Consider the following 18,567-nt stretch of genomic DNA (forward strand, 5'->3'; position numbering starts at 1 on the left):
GCTGCTCTGCTGTTTTCCAGGCCTGGGTCCTCTGTGGAATCAAGCACGAGACAGGCTGCTTCTATAAATCAAGCCCTGGATTTTATTAGAGTGTTTATGTAACCTCAGTTTACGTGCTATAATTCTTTTGCTACGTAGCCTAGAGTAATTCCCAAAGAGGATGTTTGTTCTTTATCCTTGTAAATTTTCTAGCACAGGCTTTTTTTGTTTTGACATTCTCCCTCCCTCCACCCTCTGCCTTTTTTGTGGGGGGGGGGTGGGTTGTTGGGCTGGTGCACAGGTTGCAGGGAGAGTACAATTCTGTTTTTACTAGATGTTATCCCTACCCTTAGATAGGATAGGGAGGAACCTTTGGCTCAAGTTCATTTTTCACATTTTCCAGATTATAGGGTGGTAGCGTTAACATGTGCTTAATTGTTGAATAAATGAAGCATAAATGGTAAAAAAAAAAAAAAAGAGCATTGCTATCCATAAGACACCCTGCTCCCTGCTCCCAGCCTCTCCACACCCTGCTCTCTCCCACAGATCTAATGTTGACAGAGTCAGATTGACTGCTGACAGAGAAAATCCAGACTGGGAATTTAGGGTGAAATCAACTTTGAACTGAAGAAAATGTCAGATTGAAATGACAAGATTCAACCACATTCCATGTAGGTGACTGCACAGAGACAAGTGTTATGCTTTGGAAATGAAAAGACTTAACCTACAGCATGTTTTTCGAAAAGTAACTACGTATCTTTACTTCTCAGTTCTTTATTCAGGCCTCCTGTTTTTTGGCCCCACAGAACAGTTAGAAGGCGGTGGTGAGGCTGGAGCTGAGGAGCGTGTTCTTGAACCCACATTAGAACTACGGACTGTCTGGAGTGCATTTCAGTTTGTAGCTCATGTTTGGTCATCATAGAACCTGGAAAGTATTACATAGGTGTGTTCTTTTTCTTTTTAGTTTAAAGAAGATAATCAATCATGGGAAATCGTTTATGAAGGAAGTATGTGGAAAGAGGCGTCTTTATTTACTTTAACTACAAAATTGGATATATGCTCTAGAACTGTGCTGTTCTCCTCTGTAGCCACTGGCTCCATGTGGCTGTTGAGCATAGGAGCAAGGACTAGCCTTCACTGAGATGTGCTGTGGATATAAAATACACGCTGCCCTTTGGAGTTGGAGTGTGGAAACAAGAACTTACAGTATCACTCTAATAAGTTATAGAGTACAATTTGAAATAATACTTTTGATACATTAAGTAAATGATATCATTAAAATGAATCTTACCTATTTTCTTTTTATAATTTTAAGAATGTCTACTAAAAAAAACTTAGGAGTTCTCATTGTGGCTCAGTGGGTTAAGAATCCTATTAGTGTCCATGAGGCTGCAGGTTTGATTCCTAGCCTCGATCAGTGGGTTGAAGGATTCAGCGTTGTCATGAGCTGCAGTGTAGGTCACAAATGCAGCTCAGATCTGGCATTATTGTGGCTGTGGCCTAGGCTGGTGGTTGCAGCTCAGATTCGACCCCTAGCCTGGGAACTTCCATATGTCATGGGGGCAGCCCTTAAAAGGACTCTCCCCCCCCAAAAAAAACAAACCTTAAAATTATAGATATGACATGCATTTATGACACATTATTATTGGTCATTGCTGTTTCCAAGTTATGTTGTCCAGTGGGTGTCTGTGTGTGGGGGGGTGGTTTACAGACCCAATATATTCACTAAAGCTTTCAATATTGTACATTTAGTAGAAAATGCTATGCATTTTGATTATACATTAATACTCAAAATTGAGTGACAAAATATGAATGAAATTGGACAGATTATTTATCCGTAATGTAACCTAAATATTTATGAGGACATGCTGACTAGAATGCCCTAGGCTGAAATATTCCTTTTTATCTGTCAACATCTCCCTCCCCCCCGCCCCCTTTCAGTATGTTAACAGAAAAGCTCTCATCTAGTAGGATGTAGAGGCTGAGAGAGTGGACTCTAGGTTGGAATCCCTGCTTGGCTGCTTGTAGTCTGTGTGATCTGAAGCAAGTTATGTAGCCTCTCAGTGCCTAGAGTGTCCCATTTGTAAAATGGAAATACTTTGTCCCATAGTATTTAAGACAAAATAGAAAACTGTATATTAAGACAAATATTAATAGAAAACTGTATATTAAGACAAAATAGAAAACTGTATATTAAGACAAATATTAATAGAAAACTGTATATTAAGACAAAATAGAAAACTTACCTTGGAACTTACACATATTACATGGGCACCGTATAAGTGTTAACTATTATAGTGATGATATCTTATTGTCAAAAAATGTACAGCTTTGGTAGATTGTTTAAGCTTAAGCTCTATTCTCAAGCAAATGGAAGATACTGGCTTTCAGTATTCAGTCTGATATATTTTTTAAAACCCAGAAGCAGCAATACTTGAAAATACAGACGTAAATGAACAAAAGGGGGAGCTCGTTTATTGGGACATATAATTAAAACATCCTAAAAAAGAAACTTGGGGTAATCACAGATTAAATGACTTCCCTTCCTGATAAAAATTCAGTACTACGGTAACTTTTTAGCGTATTTCCCTGTCATAAAGTATATTGGTCAGCAATTTTGAGGTTTTCGATGCTGTCTTTATTGTTTTCTGATAAAGAGTTGAGAACCTCATAAACCTGTACTAGCCAGTAACTGTTCCATATTGTCCTAGAACTGTTTGAATTTTAGGGCACTGCCTATGCACGCTTATCAAGTTTAATGTGTCATTTCAATGTATTCTTTAATGGGGCTAAACAGCCTGAGTCAGAGGGTTTTTATTTTTGCTATTTAAAACTTGTGGTCTGGTTAAGACTCTAGACAGCACTGAAGAACAAGTGTCTTATGTTAATAGACAGTTTATGGGTGATCTGGGTGCCAGGAAATTGTCATGGTGGAGTTAATGTTTGTGATGGAATGTACAGATGAGATTTACCTCTGGAAAAGTCTTTTTAGGGTGGAGGATGGTCTTTAAGAGGAAACTTGTCAAAAGTCTTATACCAGCCAGTATTGCTACTATATTGTGTGTGTGTGTGTGTGTGTGTGTGTGTGTGTGTGTGTTGTGTGTGTTGTGTCCATCACAGAGTTCATAGGGGACATGTACTAAAGGATACACCTTTTAGTATAGTTGGTGCTGTTGCAGAGAAGCTTGCTTGTGTTATTGTCACATATTTGTATCCTGCTGCTTTGACCTTAGGAGGTGGCTTTCACATAGATCTGAACCAAGTGTTAACATATTAAGAAACCCTCTTCTATAAACTGTTAATAAATTAAGAAAGCTGAAGAAAGCCTCCCGAGGAGGCAGAGTTTGCCTTTACATTTTAAGTGATAGGCACTTGGGAGCCCTCAGAGGTTTTTGAAACCAGGGGCTGGAGTATCGTTTTTGTTATCTGGTGAGATCACTCATAGCAACAGCATTGTGGTGTTGATGGTAGAGTGGCACGGGGATCATGTAAGAGACTGTCTGAAATATCTGACTGGGATATAGCGAGATGCTTGAACTAAAGATTAGGTGCTCAATTGAGGAGTGAGAGATTTGAAAGATTTTAAGGCACATTCTTTCACTTTTTTAATGTGGAGACCTGAAGGCAGAGAAGGAAGAATGATGATGGTTCTGGCTTGATAAAATGTTTGAAGTGGGATGTCAAGTTTGAGGGAGATACGGGACTTCATGGAGCATATGGCAGATAAACCATTAGATGCACAGTTGGGAATATGGATCGAGTGGCAGGGCTGCAGGAGAGAGTATCTGGGCTAGAGGCATGTAACTTAGGGAGTCATGGTCTAGATACAATGATTCTTGTCTTATTGGTGATATAAAATTATCTGCTTCTCCTCTGTGCTTCCAGAATGTTTCCAGACATCTAAGTATACCTTACAAGGCTTTTTATAGTTTCTCTATTTTTTTTTTTTTTTAGCCTCCTCTATAAGTGTTCCACTCTCCTCTCCCAAGCAAGGAGCATTTCCGTATCTGTAGCAGTTTACTGGCCTCATCACTTCTCATGTTCTCTATCTTCACTATATCATACATAGTGTTTCCTGTGTCTGTGAGGTTTTACCTCTCTTTTTGCTCCTAACAAGCTCTGTATCTTTGGTTAATACCTGCCGCCTGAACCCCTTCTCTTCCTCAGAGTCCAGATAGTATCTCCATCCTTGAGCCCATGAAATTTTGTACATATTCTTTTCATTAGCACTTATCTCTCAATGTACAGTAATTATTGCTTGCCTTTCTCTCATTCTTTATATAGACTGTGAACTCCTAAAATATAGAGAAATACCTTTACATCCCCAGATGGAAGAACACTTAGCAACTGGGTGCTCAGGGAATTTTTTATTGAATTAGTTCATTTGTTTGTGAGCCATAGGTGTTACTTTAGTGATTTTGGATGTGTTTAGAAGTATATTATATCTTAAACGTGCAATGATCTTACAAAATTCAAATGTAATCAGGAATAAGATGAATCTAAATTATTTATCAAAACCATTTTTCTTATTGAAAAATCAATGTATATTCCTTTATTGTAAAGAAAAGTAATAGTAACCACCCCCCTAAGCATAATAAACCATGAGAAAAGATGAAAAGGAGAAAACCTAAAATATCCCAAGTTCTACCCCCCAGTGATATCTTGGTTTAAATCTTTCAAGTCATTTCAAGAGTGTGACAAAAGTAAGTTAAAAAGGATCAATCTGTGCATATTGTTCTTGATGGTTTTTGTAACTTACTATCTTGTGTGTCTTTAAATATCAATAATAGTCATTTGTTAAATGGCAAGATAGTAATAGACTAACACTTCCTCACATAGTTTATTTAACCAGTTCCTAGCTATTAGATTGCTAGATTGTTCCAGATTTTTCACTGAAATAATCACACTTTGATGAACAATCTAGTAGTCTTGTCTTTTTAAAAATCTTTTTGGGGGATATTTTTGATGAAAAATAATATATATCTTTTAAAAAAAAAACCTCTGTATTATCAAGTTACCTCTTGGAAAAGTCACATTAATATAAACTACCACTTGCTCAGTTCTTTTCATTGTATTTTTACATTTCAAATTGCCTGAAACTTTAAAAGTACATGAAGATAATTTTAGTTTACTATCTTACTGAAATGAGAAACTTAGGGCTAGAGGAATGACCAAATTAAAGATTTTTTGTAGATGGAACTATTTTTATAGAATTTTAAAGTAGGCTTGGATGAATAATCATCAGGGTTTTTAAGTGTAAGAGATGAATTTTCATAGTTCCAAGCTAGGGGTCACATCGGAGCTGCAGCTGCCAGCCTGTGCCACAGCCTCAGCCACAAGGAATCTGAGCTGCATCTATGACCTACACCATATATCAAGGCATCGCCAGATCCTTAACCCACTGAGCAGAGTCAAGGATCAAACCTGCATCCTCATGGATACTAGCCAGATTCGTTAATGCCAAGCCACAACGGGAACTCCTTCTCTGTGCTGCTTTAGATCCTTTTTAGCTGCATTACCTACTTTGAATGACTAATGTAAGTGGCTATTCATAAAATGAAAACAAGCTCCTTCCCCAACCCCCGGTGGGTTCTTTAGGTGAGCAAATATATACCAGGACTCATTTTGAAAAGCTGGCCAGGCCTTAGAGTAAAATACCTGCCCCAAATCTTTAACTCTTGCTAGGCAATTAGCTCATTATTCAGACTGATTTTCACAGCCTTAATCAGCCACTAAGGAAATGAGAGAGGCAAAGGTGCCACCATTGGATATTATTGTCCTAAGGCCAAAACTGACCTCACAGTGGTGAAATAGTGATCTTCGATGGTGCTCTTGTCTCTTAAATAAATCTATTACACGTTTCTGGACAGACCCCCACCTCCACCAAGTATTAGAAAGAAAAATAAGGGAACATCAAGCCATAGAAAGCAAATCATAGAGTAAAATATTCTGTTTTGTTGGCAAACTTAAAAATTCGCTCATGGAATCTAATAGCTGTAGGCAGGAGATATTTATTGCAACCAAGACTTAAGTGTGGTTTATTATGTTTATAGAGTAGTTTAATACTACTTTTCTTTAAATGAGTTTTTAATTTAGGAAAAAAGAATTCAGATTTGTTCCCAGAGTAAAAATGACTGAACATCATGGGAGTGGTTAAGTTTGGGGTTTATGTGGGTAAGATTTCTATTTATCCACTACAGTCATTGGGTGGATTTAAAAGCTTTCCCAGATGGAATTTATAAAGTGAAATTTAAAACTAGTATCCTACACTTCTGTAGTATACTATAATATTTGGTTACAACAATCAGTCAATTTAGAAAGAAGTGGAATGAGAAGATAGAGGTTAAATGATTAGTACTGTCCAGTGCAGTGGGTCATACAGAGAGTGAGCTTTAATACCCAAGTGCTAGGTAAACATCTAGCTTCTGTTAAGAGCTCCTGGGCAGTGCCTAATCCTGGAACACATTAGCTACTTTCAATGGCAGGGTCTAATCCATTCTTAAAAGGAAGTACCAGGGATATTGACCATAGAGATGACTGGCCAGAGGAAGCATGGCCCTGACAACGCATGTTTCCTAGGTTGTTGGTCCTCATTCTCCAGGCTCCATGCTGGGTGCTTTATCTCTTTTTCCTGTTTAATCCTCCCTCCAGACCAATGAGGTGCAGATGGTGTTGGATTCATTTCTAGATGAGGTGACCGAAGCTTAGAAACGTTTTTCCAAAGTCACATATATACAGGGTTACCCCATACAGTTGTACAAATTGTTCCCTGCGTGAGGGCATGAAGCTGGGGGAGCACCGTACGGGGTATGACTGCCCAGAGGAGACACTTCTTTCTAATTTGTACGAAGTCTCCATCTAGGCCAGTTCTAGCCGTAGTCATAAAGCTGGTTAATGGCAGAGTTGGGATTTGAACTGAATCTTGTGTATCTCCAAAAGTCATGTCGTTTTTATTGTATGATACTGCCTATTGTCAGATACAATATTGTGTAATACATTGTTTTTCTTTTATTCCCTTTATATTCCCCTTTCATAAAAACTGAATTTATTTTATAAAATGCGGTAGTGACATTAAACAATCTAAATGTTGAGGTTACTTCCTTGGAAAAAAGAATAATTCCTTAAATTGGAGGAGGGAGAAGGCATACTAAGTAACTTAGGCTATTTGATAAACTTTCTTATTTTTCTTTTTCTGACATACATGGATAAATGTGGGTATTATGTTCTATAAAAAGATCCTATAGAGATTCATTTTGATATAGAAATGGAACGAAGAATTATCTGTAGAGTAGGTAGGAAATGCTCTTTTAAATTGAAACGGGATCTATAATAGCATCAGATTAGGAGAAAACATACATTTAGGACTTCACATTTTGACCTAATCTCATGACCATTACCTGACTAAACATGAGTTAACTTATTTGAAGTAACCCAAATAAAATAATTACCAATTCTTAAAGCAGAAGAATGGAGTTCCCATTGTGGCTCACCGGAAACGAATCTGACTAGCATCCATGAAGACACAGGTTCGATCCCTGGCCTCGCTCAGTGGGTTGGGGATGTGGCCTTGCCGTGAGCTGTTCTAGGTCACAGATGTAGCTCAGATCCCATGTTGCCGTTGCTGTGATGTAGGCCGGCAGCTACAGCTCCCATTTGACCCCTAGCCTGGGAACATCCATGTGCCAAGGGTGTGGCCCTAAAGGACAAAAAAAAAAAAAAAAAAGCAGAAGATTTAAAAGAAAAAGGTGGGGGGGAACCTGGTTTTTCTCCTTCCAGTGATTTCTTCATGCTTCTTAGTTCCCAGGGTCTGAGCCTCAACATGTGGTCTCAAACAGGAGTGGAGGTGAAAGCCTTGAGTTCAGGACTCGAGAAGTACAGGAGTATGTGGATAGATTCTGAGAGACTTGGACTGCAGCCCTCATCTAAAGGCTTTCTGCAAACTGGTTTCTTTTAGCACAGTTCTGTCCAAACCGCTTCCTCAGAGATCCCCCAGTGGCTTCCGTACTGTGAATCCAAAGGTCTTAGGCAGACGTATGAATGATGAGAGTCACAGCCAGATTTAGAGTCTACAATGTCTTTCCAAGTCCTGCATGCTTTTTGTATGAGCTGATACTCAAAAAGATAGTCAAGACAAATGAATTTGAGATAAGTAAATAGCCTAGAATACCGAGACCGAGAGTTTTCTAGCACGCCTATATCAATGGCTCACTTGCTCTGTGCTCAGCAATATGCCGCTATTTGCTTGAAGGGATATAGGAATCTCTGCCTTCTAGAAGATTATAGTTCAATTAGGGACACAAATCAATAAATATTTCATAATATAAAATCAGAAAAATTACAGATGACAGTAAATTACACCAAGATACCTTTTTTAAAACTAGGCATGTCCACATTTCTTTACCTTGTTTCAATGCTATTCGAGGTCATATTCCAGCCCTCTGGGTTGAGGTAGGAGAGCCAGTCCTTTCTCTGAAAGGACCCTCTTTTCCAAAGGTTCTACCTTCTGGCCTGAAGCTCATACCAGACCCTTCTGTTAGCTGTAATTAAAAGAATTTTCTAGCTAAATTAAAAGCTTTTCCTTATAACCATCCTCCCCCACCCCCAGGCACCAAAGTGAATCATAATGAGCTGTAAAATCTAAATGCACAGAGGGCATCTTCATTGGTGTTCGTGACTTCAGTATGTTCTTTGTGTAGCCACAACTGACCTCCACTTTGGCAGCCACCATTTGGGGTGCTTTTGAATAATCAAAAGGGCACCAAATTAGCAAAATAGGAATCATGTATGTTTTTGTGATGTGACTGTACTTGTGTTCCCAGCTTCCAGTGAAAGACAGTGCGAATAAGCTTTCATGGTGCATAAGAAGCTATGGCACTCATGGAATCCAGAAGAAAACTCTTCTTTATCCCCTTTGCTCTGTCCAGTAGAAATTTCTGTAATGATATTAGTGTCCTGTATCTGTGATAATCAGTTCAGTAGCCATCAGCCACATACACAGTGGGTATGTGGCCTGTGTGACGAAGCAACTGAATTTTGAATTACATTTTCTTTTCATGAATTTAAATTCGTATAGTCACATGTGGCTCGTTTTCTTCCGTTTGGATAACACAGACACTTCACATGTTGTTCCACTCCCCCCTCCCCCTTTTTAAGTTGGCATTTCAATTTTTTGTTCAAAAATTCTCATCTCTTTACTTGGCACCTTCCATATTTTCTTTCCCACGCTGTCCTCCTCCTTTCCCTGTGGTTTTCCTTCCCCATCACTTCTCTTCTTCCAGGTTCTCGCCTACCTGTCTGTGCTGCTGTTAGGCTGACAATAACCCCATTAATCTGCATAATTGATTTTGATCTTTCACCCAGTTAGACTTGCCGACCATGTTCTCCTTCCTTCTGCATGGATGTGGTCCAGATGGGACATTGCCAGATATGCAGTGTTCACCACAAGATGCTGATACACTGCTTACATTTTAAAAACAAACAAGATTTTTCTGACAAGATATATTTGGTGAACTCACGCTGAGTCCTGAGATCACGGCTTCTTTTTCATGATACACAAAAAATTTCCTTTGGTAATTAATTCCAAAATCTTGCACAGAGGGTATCAAAATCAGTCATGTTAAAACAATTATAAGCCGAAGCTGGGCTAATTGTAATCAAATCCCTGGAAGACTATAAGTTTCTCTGTCCTTACCTCTAAGCAGGGGGGTAAATAGCCTCTCCACGTTTTCCTCCGTCTTGAACCTTCTTGAGTTCTAATCTCACTAATTTGATCCTCCTCTCCTCCCCCTCTCCTCTCTCCCTCTTCCTCCTCCCCTGTTTCCACCTCCCTTTCCTCCTGCCCTGCCCTTCTTCCTCTCGCTCTCCCCTGCTCCTCTTCCTTCTCTAATACAGTTTATTCCCTTTCTTTTAAATGGCAATGCCACTTGTTTCTTTCTACCTTTAGGCCCTTTGCTCTGCCCCTTTCCTTCCTCTTAATTCACATAAAAGTACCACCAAGGAGTTCTCACTGTGGTGCAGTAGGTGATGACTCTGTAGCAGCTAGTCATGGAGGAGGCGAGGATTGGATCCCCAGCCTGATGAAGTTGACTTAAGATGCACCTTTGCCTCAGGTCACCGCTTCTGGTCTGATTAAATCCCTGGTGGCCTGGGAACTTCCATTTGTGGCAGGTGTGGCCATTAAAAAAAAAAAGTGCTGGAGTTCCCATCATGGCACTGTGATTAACAAATCCGACTAGGAGCCATGAGGTTGTGGGTTTGATCCCTGGCCTTGCTCAGTGGGTTAAGGATCCGGCATTGCCGTGAGCTGTGGTGTGGGTTGCAGACTTGGCTCGGATGCCACGTTGCTGTGGTTGTGGCGTAGGCTGGTGGCTACAGCTCTGATTAGACCCCTAGCCTGGGAACCTCCATATGCTGCGGGATTGGCCCCAGAAAAGGCAAAAAGACCAATAAATAAATAAATAAATAAAAATTAAAAAAATTTTTTAAAAAGTGCCACCAAGGTTATGTAGACACACCCACTTTTAAGTTAAATATTTTGCCCATTCAGAATTATGACTTTATTTATTTTTTATTCTGTATTTTAAGTCTCAGATAACTTCAGTGGTAATGACTATCCATTTGTAAGAGTCCTGTTTTGCTATACCATTATACACTGTTATCCTGAGAAGGCTGGACATCATAGGTTACCATGTGCTGGAGACCTTTCGCTTTTCCAGTTCCCAGATAGAAGCTATGGTCAGTCATCTAACTGCACTAGACAGAAAAGCAGTTTTTTGTCTCCAAGAGCTTAAATGGGTTTTCACACCACGGGTCATGAAAGTTTTTAAGGTGGGTATTGACAGAATCTGTTACTCAGAAGTGCCAAGCCTGTTCCCATCTTAAGAGTCTTTGCAATTGTTATTCTTCTAGCCTGAGACGGTTCTTTGCACAACTTGATATATTTCAGCCCTCAGATATCATTCTGAGGGTGTGTCCCAGCGTTTCTCCTTCATCACCTTCACCCCGTTTACTGCCTTTATAGCAGTTGCACTTCTGCCCTTGTTTATATATTTCCCAGTGTCTCTCCTCTATTGGAAAGTAAAGATTTTCTCTCCCTTCTTGTGTGCTGTAACCTCAGTGCCCAGGACACAGCTGGGAGGTACTAGGTGCTCAATGAATACTGTTTTGCATGTGAATATTTGGGAAAATATTGATGTGAGGTAGAAATTTGGCAGGCAGGGGACTAGGTTCGTTAGCTATTACTAGAGCTAGGCAGAGCATTCCTGCATTCTGCATTAAGGCCCTGAGCATGTAGAGGAGGGGGTAAAGGAAGCTTTTTAAAAGCAGGATTGGGGACTCTTGTAAAGTCTCTAGAAGTTTTAGATTCTGTCCTTAAGTGTCTTAAAAATACCAGAGGATCAGTCCACTGGAGGATGGTTATAATTTCAGGTACTCTACCCATATTATCTCATATATTTTCTCAAAAAATAGCTCATGAGGAGTTCCTGTCATGGCGCAGTGGTTAACGAATCCCACTGGGAACCATGAGGTTGCAGGTTTGATCTCTGGCCTTATTCAGTGGGTTAAGGATCCGGCGTTGCTGTGAGCTGTGGTGTAGGTTGCAGACGCGGCTTGGATCCTGCATTGCTGTGGCTCTGGTGCAGGCTGGCGGCTATAGCTCCGATTCGACCCCTAGCCTGGGAACCTCCATATGCCGCAGGAGTGGTTCTCAAAAAAAGGCAAAAAGACAAAAAAAAAGCTCATGAGGGATAAGTATTTTCATTCCCATTGTAAAGATAAGAAGCTGGGTCACCATGCTGTACAGTAGAAAAAAAATTGTATTGGGAAAGTAACAATTTAAAAAAATGATGGGAGGCTGAAACACAAAATCCACCCTCCAAATGGTAGGCTCTGTTTTCTGCTTCTCTTTTAAAAGCTCTCCAGGGTCCCCAAGCCCTTTGTTCTCCTGTGCCATATAATGAAATGCATCTGCTAGCATAAGATGGAAAGTGTCCTTAGGAGAAAATGTATGTAAGGAGTTTATACAGTGCTTGGTATATGCTAAGTGCTCAAAGTATTACCACCGTCTTATTGTTGTTGGTAGCCTTTTGCCTCTAAGTTTCTCTACCATCCAAAGAGTTAACACAACTTCAGGGGTTCTGTTGTCGAAGGAGTGATATGGCTGTGTCTATCAAAATAAATAAGAGGACATTGAAAAGACCTTTAGTCATGGGAATAAATCTAAGGAAACACATGTTCCGTTGGAATGGCTTCCATTAGTGGCAGAACCGCCTATATTTTGGAATAATTCCCAGATGAAAGATTTTGCTGAAATTCAGACATTAATGAAACTAATGTAAGCCATTCAGTACAGTATGATTTTTTTTTTTAACCCCGTGATTTGAGAGATATATTCAAAAAACCCAGTAATGAAGCCAAGCTGGATGCTTACTTAAATGTCTGATGGAACCAGCTGTGCTCAGGGGCCATTCTGGCTTTGTCCCCTACACGCTACCATGTCTGGAGTCTTACAAAACCATCCGTGACCTCCTTCTATCACTAGAGTAGCATTGAGGTCTCATTAAACAAAATAGTAACTTGATTCTGAGGTAAATTTTCCTGGAAAGTATTAAAACAAAATAGATTTCCATGCCTCTCCATCCCCGTCCCCCAAATAGCATTATTCAAACTCCAGGAGGCATTTGCAGTCAATTTCTACGATGACTGGAAAGAAGCTTTAAAAATTCTTATAATCCTATAAAGACATTCGAAACAAGAGAAAGAAATATTTGTAATTTTTCCTTTAGGAAGAAACATACTTCATGCTGGTTTTGTCTTTTCGAATCCATTGGAATCCAGTGTTTTACTTCTTACTGATCTTTATGTCTTCCCTTAATAAGTGAATCCTCTGTAAACTGGTTTTCCTTGTGTATTAGAGACTGGTCTGGATGAAATCAGAAAAACAACTCAGAGATAGATGCAAAGATAGATAGCACTTGTATGTAAAAGATTGTGTATATACATTATTTTTGGCAGACTTTAATTTTTAGAGCAGTTTTAGCTTCACAGCAAAATTGAGCAGAGAGCGCAGAAAGTTTCGACATACCCCTCTCCTCCACACATGCGCAGCTTACAGGACTAAATATCCCCCACTAGGCTGTCCATTTATTACAGTCATCATATCGGCATTGACACTTTGTCATCACTCAAAGGCCATAGTTTACATTAGGGCCCACTCTTGGTATTATACATTCTGTGGCTTTTGAAAAATATTGGATGACATGAGTCTGTCATTGTTGTATCATACAGAGTAGTTCCCCTGCCCCTAAAGTCCTCTGTACTCTGCCTGTTCACACCCCCATCCTCTTCCCAATCCCTGTCAGCTCCTGGTCTATTTACTGTCTCCTCAGTTTAGCCTTTTCCAGAAGGTCACATAGTTGGCATTATGTGGTATGTACCATTTTCAGTTTGACTTCTTTCACCTAATAATGATGCATTCAAGTTTCATCCATGTGTTTTTATGGTCTGATAGCACATTCTTTTTGGCAATGAATAATTTCCTTGTCTGGATGTACCTCAATTTTATTTATCCATTCACCTGGACATACGGATTTCTTCCAATTTGGGGCAGTTATGAATAGAGCTGCTATGAATATCCATGTCCAGGTTTCTGTGTGGAGATCTTCACTCTTCTTAATTTCAGATTTATCAATATAAGAGTTATTGCGGGAGTAATTTGGGAACTGGGAGTGTGGTAATGCTGTTTGAAAGAGACGGCATCTGAGTAGAACCATGTGGGGTGCACTGGTTTAGACACATAGATTGGAGCAGGTACATTCTGCTGTGAAGTTTCCCTTTCTGCCTGAGTACACAGTTAAGTGTTAGGGACATTGTGGATGGTATGCTTTTAATTCCTTGAATGATGGGCTACAGAAGATGGATTTCCTTAGTGAGGCCATGAGAGCCATGGCAGATTTTTGAGGTGGTAAGTGATGAGTAGTATTACTTATTTAAGCAGCTAGTTAAGCCTTCATTTGATGTTGCTTAGGTCAAGATGATTGACTTAAAAGTTATCAAATGACATTTATTAATCAGTACTTTATCATCATAATAGTTCACCAGTTTAGGCTAACCTTTCCTATCATTTGTCCAAGTTAATGAGATCTTACTAAAATGGGAAAGAGAAACCTTTCAGTGCTGTGTCTTTAGTTCTGATAGTCAAGATTGTTTTTCACATAAAACTCCACAGGACATACAACCATATGTTTTGACATTTAGGGTCCACAGGTTGAATTGTATTGAACTAGGGGCTCTATACCACAAAAATGTTTTTGTGCAAGTTCCTTTTGCTGTGCTTCCTTTCTTGCATTTGAGCAAACAGTCTGAAATTTTACTTAGGCAGAGAATTGCTAGATGGAAAGAAGAACGTTATATAAGGGAAATTAAGTGGGCAGGAAGCTATGCTTCCCAAAGAGGAGAGATTTTGAACATAGAGGAGAAAACTATCAAAGCAAAAGGATGGCAGCATCAGCTTCACTTGGGAACTTGTTAGAATGCACTTTCTCAGACTCCACCCTAAGCAAGTCTGTGAGTGGGACCCAGCAATCAGTTTTAAGTGAGAACTGCTGCTGTAAAGGCATTGGGGATTAAGGTGGTGGGAAGTGGTGGCTTTCGCTGCAAAAGAGAGGGGACAGATTGTCCTACTAGTTACTGTTTATTGACCACTTACTTTGTAATGTGTATTCTACAAAAATAGCACATGTAATCTCAGCCCTAGGAAGTGTGATATTATTTTATAGATGTGAAAAAAGAGGAGTTCAAGAAGCAGCACAGGAAAGATTTGCTGAAACCTCTCTGACTATAAACTCTGATCTTTGTGAACTTTGCCAGGCCATCAGGACATATAGATTCTGTAATCTCCCAGAAGGTATCAGGGGGGCTCAAGCCATACCACCCCAAGCCTTACCTTCCTCCCTCTTCTTTGCTCACTCTGCTGCATTCCCCAGTCTCCTAAGGCAGGTGTTCCCTCCTCCTTGCATCCAGGGGGCCCTCTGATCTAGTGAAGAGAGCAGAGCTTGAGCGATAGGAACCTGGAATTTCCATCTCTCTAACTTCTGTGAACAAATCTTGGGACTCTATACCTGCCCTTTGGCATCTCGATACCTCACTTTTATCATCTGTAAAATGAGTTAGATGGATCTTTAGGTTCTCTTAAAAATTTTTATCTGGATCTAACACTTGATTACAGGCAGATGGTCAATCTAGGTGACCTCTCGAGAGTTCATTCTGGCTCAGTACTGAGAGGAGTTTGATATTGGAAATAATAGAATCGTGCTTATGTGTAGGAGGAAGACGTTGATTTGGGGTACTGGTGTGGTGTTCAAATGAAATCTTAGCTGTTAAGAACCTTGCAGAGTGCTTGACATATGTGGAAGGTGCATATTTCATAAAAGATAGTTCTCCAACCCCAAAGCAAAACAACCTCATTCCTAATTCTGGCATTTTCTCCCTCTGATTTTAAACAGGTTAGTATTTTAATTTTCTTGAGAAGGGAGTAACACATGTAAGATGTATTAAAATATTAAGTTAATCAAAGCTTCCTGTTAAAGATGGAGATCAAGAATGGGGTATTATATGACCCAATAAGTAAAGCAAATAGGTCATTATATTTGCAAAAAAAAAAAAATGTGTTATCCCTGGACTATGGGTAGTATTTTGTAATAATAGCAGTTTGAAAAGATATTACTATAACATAAATAAAACATACTTAAGGTAATATTCTGCTAAGTACTATATGGACATAGAATACTTAATGCTTTAATATCATGGTTTGACAAAAGAAACTTCCTAATGGATTAGCCATTTATTTTGTGTACTTGGGACCTGCCTGTGGGTAGAATTCAAGAGTTATTTATTTCCTCATTTCTCTCACTATATTTCCTTTTATAGAGAGAAAATGTTTTTACTTTTCATTTGAAATATTTTTTTTCTGAAAACATTCTGTAAATTCAGTTACTTTATGTACTTTCTATAGCAATAAGACATATTTATCCCGATACACAATACACATTGGTTTTTTTTTTTTTTTTTAACAAGTTCCAATTTTTTTTTCCTAAGGTGGTTTGATCATTCGACAGTGATATTTATGCCATTTTGACAGGTCTAAATTGGGGCCCATCTCTCATTTTAAACAAGTTCCTAAGCTCTTGGAATCTGTGAAATAGCTGGTCATTGTCATATTTAATACAGTTTGGACTTGCCCGTCAGTGTTATTGTAAGTGATAAGTTGCTCTGCTGTTTTAGGATACGAGGCCAGGTGTTGAAGTCCCCGCAGGTAGAGTTTGAAGAGGAACTGGCTTGTGTACTGGGAGGTGGAAGACTCAGGCCTAAACCCTTCCTGCCAATATTACTTTCCAGGACAACCTTTTCAGTCTTTCTTATTAGGTCATCTGTGGGGATCATATCTTCTTTTTCTGAGGGTAGGAGACTCTTGGTTTCCCTCTGATAAGGAGATCTGTGATTCCTTGCTTCCCATGTGAAGCCAAGAATCCTTTGTATGAGTTGTAAGCTACAAAGTGAGCACTTTGCATCTTGTTTGTGTGTGAGCGTCCGCACAGGTAAAGGCTTCTCCCCCTTCCCCCATCACCCCTGCAGCTTGATGGACACTGGCAGGCACACCACATTTGGCATTTGCAGATCCGCCTCGTTTTCAGCAGATGCCGTCACCCACCATTTGGATTTACAAGGTAAACAAACCAAGGGATGGATGTTTTTCCTGGCTGCAGAGTTTTTTTTTTCTCCCCCCTTCAAAATGGTTCACCCTAGGTGTCTTTAAAATAGCAAGTTATTCTGCTGGATTTAGATGGGATTTTATATATAAAAATTCCATTTACACACTTAACAGGAGGTTGTGTTTGTAGAGCAGAGTGATTAATAGCCAGGTTCTGGAGTCTTAACCCTGAGCCAGGTTAGGATCTCAGCTTTCCTACTTTCTGGCTGTGTGAATCCTGGGCATGTCAGTTAGGGCCTCTTAGCCTCAGTCTCCTCATGGGCAAACCAGGGATCCTCGCATCTCGTGGAGAACACTCTTAGATAACACTCTGTAGAGTATGAGGACAGTACAAACAAAAAGTGCTCTGAGATTAGGAAAGTCTCAGCTATCGAACAGCACCCCTTTGGCAGTGTCCCTTTGAGTTGTTGTGTGCCTGCCCTCCCTTCCCTTCTTTGGATGTGTTTGTAAACTTGAAGAGAACGGTTCAGAAAAGAGCTCACGTTCCTGCTTGGTCGCATTTCTTCTGTTCTGTGGCTTGACATGATGGATGGTCAGGAGGGCCTGCAGAAAATCAAACCATGAATTACCCTGCCTTGGGTAACGACAATGGTTCGGGTGGCAGCCGCCTAATTTTTCTTTGACTTTTCTCTTCTCCAGGCAACAGCAAATAGAGGGGGAGGCAAGAATATGCCTTTTAATTACTGCGTTCTAAATTCTTGGAATGGGCATCGTCTGTTTTCTCAGGATCAGACTAGAAGGCGTCATTTTACTACAGAAGAGCCAAGAGCCAAGACTTGTCCTGAATGGATGTGGCTTCGGCAAAGCATTTTTAGCTTAAGAAATGAAAGCTTTGGATCGTATTCAGCGTCTGTGCTTCACCAGGCCGCTCTTTATCCTTTTAGTGAGTCCCATTTGTCTGTCCTCTGTCAAGGGCTCGTGTACACCATGCTGATTTAGTACTAACTGGGGAGATTAGAAATGCCTTCCCTGGCGCTGTCAGCTAAACCTGAATCAGTGTCTGTGTACTCTGACCCATCCACTCAGAGAGGTTTACCCTTTGCTCTACTGCTCACTCTAATAGGCAGAAAAGCTCAGCTCACCCCAGCTTTTATACAGAGGTCAGCTCCAGAAATAGCTCCTTTAACACAGCAATGGAAGCAACACAAATCCAGCCAGCAGATAGTATACAATGGCTGCTTTTAGGCCTTGGAACAAAAGAAAGTAGTTTATCTTGTCTGCACACCGCTCTACTGATACTATTTTCTCTTTGCTGGAGAGTTTATCATTGCTGGGAGCCAAGGCCTAGATTTCCTTCATTCAAATGCCTTCCAAGGGGGAACTGTTTGGTGCATGGGTCATTGTGTTTACTCAGGATTGTAATTTAGGGGTAATTTGGTCATATAGACCCAAGGGTAAATGTGATATTTGATTGATCCGGATGGAAGTCACACCTCCAAAATGCATGGTGAAACTCTTTCAAGAGTCTTAACCTGGGGGATGTATGTCCCCTCTTGAAATTTTGCCTTAGAGCTAGCAATTCTAACCTTACAGCTCCATATGACTTTCAAAACCATGTGAACTTGAGCTGGTAATATCGTGAGTTGCTTCATCCTCTGTTCCTGTCTCCTCAGGTAGAAAATATTACTTTATCAGTGGGTTACATTTCTTTCTCCTCCAAGATTTAACTTAGGGTCTGTTCTATTCATACTTAAAGCCCAGAGCAATGGTAGGTACTTACTAATTATTGAATAAGTGAGTGAATGAATGAATAGACAAATGATTGAAAATGAATGAATGGCAAAGTGAACAAAGATTTGAAGTATATGCCTGGGCATCTC

At 39.9% G+C, this 18,567-nt stretch overlaps 1 protein-coding gene and 1 long non-coding RNA gene across 9 annotated transcripts in view; one reads left to right on the top strand and one right to left on the bottom strand.

The window, feature by feature from the left end:
* Positions 1-18,567, top strand: part of AUTS2 (activator of transcription and developmental regulator AUTS2) — a 1,184,853-nt gene that overhangs the window by 450,012 nt on the left and 716,274 nt on the right.
* LOC146404408 (uncharacterized) lies at positions 362-7,702 on the bottom strand. Its single transcript, XR_014840362.1, has 2 exons — positions 2,167-7,702; positions 362-2,110 (listed from the first exon to the last, which is right to left on the bottom strand). It is a non-coding gene; the product is annotated as an uncharacterized LOC146404408 (long non-coding RNA).

Source organism: Sus scrofa, chromosome 3 (assembly GCF_054392235.1).
Source record: "Sus scrofa isolate SSC_HxYL_T2T_F1_AM1 chromosome 3, Sscrofa_HxYL_maternal_Yorkshire_Landrace_v2.0, whole genome shotgun sequence".
Classification (NCBI taxonomy): Eukaryota; Metazoa; Chordata; class Mammalia; order Artiodactyla; family Suidae; genus Sus; species Sus scrofa.